The sequence below is a fragment of the Oreochromis aureus genome, linkage group 9, assembly GCF_013358895.1.
Source record: "Oreochromis aureus strain Israel breed Guangdong linkage group 9, ZZ_aureus, whole genome shotgun sequence".
Lineage (NCBI taxonomy): Eukaryota > Metazoa > Chordata > Actinopteri > Cichliformes > Cichlidae > Oreochromis > Oreochromis aureus.
The window spans coordinates 8,896,441-8,899,038 of record NC_052950.1 but is presented as its reverse complement, the minus strand read 5'-3'; positions in this window follow the sequence as shown (position 1 = coordinate 8,899,038).

Here is a 2,598-nt window from a genome sequence, read left to right as displayed (position 1 = left end):
GATTCAATGCAGAGAGGTCTATTAACACATAGTGAGTGAGAAAGGTGACTGGAAAGGAAAACTCAATGCATCATGGGAATCCCCCAGCAGCCTACGTCTATTGCAGCATAACTAAGGGAAGTGACATTTTAAAAGCACCCTTTTCCTAGAGTCTGAGGAGTTTTACCTGCAGGCTGCCTCCGACAAACCAGACGTGGACACATTTACGTCTCTTCAGCTTAGTTTACTCAACCATTCCCTTTCCATTCACTATCATTTCTCTTACATGCTTCTGGGATGAAGCTAACAGACTTTAATGGACAGCCCCGATTTTCCTGTGGGAGCAACCTAAGTCCGCACATGTATTTATTATACAGGTACGGTGAGAAAACAACACCGATGGCAGTTTGCCAGCCAGCAGGCCTTTCTTTAGGCTGCTCACATGCACGACTGATAATGCTGGTGTTTCTCACGCTTTTCCAAGAGATTAGCGTAATTGGAATCTTGGAAATTCTACATGTCACTTAACGCCCTAATGGATACTTACAGTAGGCTGTACTCATGTTACCTCGCACACAATATGATGCGCTGGAGAAATGAAAACAACAACATTTGTTGTGTGTATAAGTTGCACTCATTTGTCACACAAATTAAGCTCTTCGTCGTCGTCTGCTCCTTGGTACAGCTGAGGCCTGACGATAAACCAATACTGTAGCAGATGACATGATTTGACGGATACGGAGCTTTCGTTGTTATGTGAAGTAAAAAGCTGACGGCAAAACATGATGAGTTCAGATAAAAGATCCACATCGGGCCTCCAGCTGGCAGTCATCTCAACAGTTTCCACCAAAGCCGTCTCGTCAGCACGTGGAGTGAGACCATATGATGGCTGTAAGTGCCTGAGGGCAGAGAGGCTTGGTAATGTAAAGGAAGCAATTCCCTCCACTTGAAGATAAAAAAAAGGGAAGATAAATGAGAAAAGTGAGAGCTTGTTATTTGTGCTTTTTCACTGGGATACTTTTACTGTAACATGTACAGATGGTATATTTAGCACAAATAAACTGTTTGGCGATTATGCCATGATGAGACCCAACAAAATGACTACTCAGATGCATAACTGATGCCTAGAGACTTTCTTTATACTTTAAGTCACTGATCTGCAATTCCATGGGAGCACCCTTTTGGTTTTCAGCTTGGTTTTCACTTGTAAATGAAACTGGCAGTTCCAAAATGTGCTGTTCCTTGAGTGGCCAATTGAGACTGTTGCCAGTCATCACACAAGACTGTGTTTAGCCTCAGAGTTATGCATGATTGTGGGCACATCAGCTATAAATGGTTAGTTTGTGCTGTTTTTGATTTATTTTAGTGTTAATGAGTTATGTAATGCTCCCCAAGGATCTTGGAAGTGAGCTCCTCCTTTCATGTTGTAGCATGAAAGGAGGGAAAAACAGTTCTTCTGATAATAGGGTGATTCTGCACTAAAAGCATAGTACCCTCATTTGCTTGTTCTAAATCATATTGCAAAGTAGGCTATAATTTAATTAGGTCGTTCAGCGGTGTCTGCTGTGTGATGAGAATAATTCAGAATGACTGATTTTTTTTTCTTTCTGCTGATGACTCAGGTTTTGATGCTATATGTTACTAAACAGACCTTTATTCACACTTTTTGTTTGAGACCAATACAGAGCCTGCACAGTACCTCAGTTTTATAGCGATGGTCTTCAACAAATACAAGAAAAATACAATTCAATGTCTTTGCACTTGTAGTTTGGCCTTAAGACCACATGATGGAGTCAACGATCCAAAGTGGAACTCCTTCCTCATTGCGTGTTTCATAGTTTTACATTCTTGTGTTTATCTGTGAAAAATCTTAAGTAGTCGACGCTACCTTATTCTGTGTAGTGTTAGGAGTCCCATACACATAAAGGTAGTAACAAAAATCAATGGCTTATAAAAAACGACAATGAATGGAAGTCATAGCTCCAATGTAAAAGGATTTCGGCCTGAAGGAAAGCGCACAGTTTCAGTGATGCAAATGTAAATATGAGCAGTGATCACCACACAAGAATAAACTTCACAAAAGAGTCAGCTGGGTCGTAAACGATGCATTTTACGAAGAATGGCATAAGGTAGTGCATCTGTGGAAGGTTTGTTTTACCTTACACAGTTGGGCAAATGCATCAGCAACAGTGAAAGAATATAGATTTAGAATACTATAAAATGTACACAGTTGAAACACATATTGTCTTATAGAAGGATTACCAAAATGTTGATTATGGAGCAAACCAGTTACTGCAATAAAAACACCAAGGCCTAGAAATAGAAATAAAAATACTTCTACTACTATTATAGTCACAGTATTAATAAAAATTATAGATTTATTCGTCTTTACAGTGTATAATTCCGCTGTTTCTGTGTGTAACTTTCGTAACTTATTGCTTCCTCCTCACTAAGGTTCATAAAAACTGAAACCTCACCGGCATCCTCTAATGATAGACCCGCCCACACATCTCTTATTAGTTTGCAAGCGAACGGATGCTGCTGGAACTGTGATTTGATTGGCCCGAGCTTCTGCCAATAACTGTCCTCGCGCTCGGCCTATGCAAATCAGCGACCAGA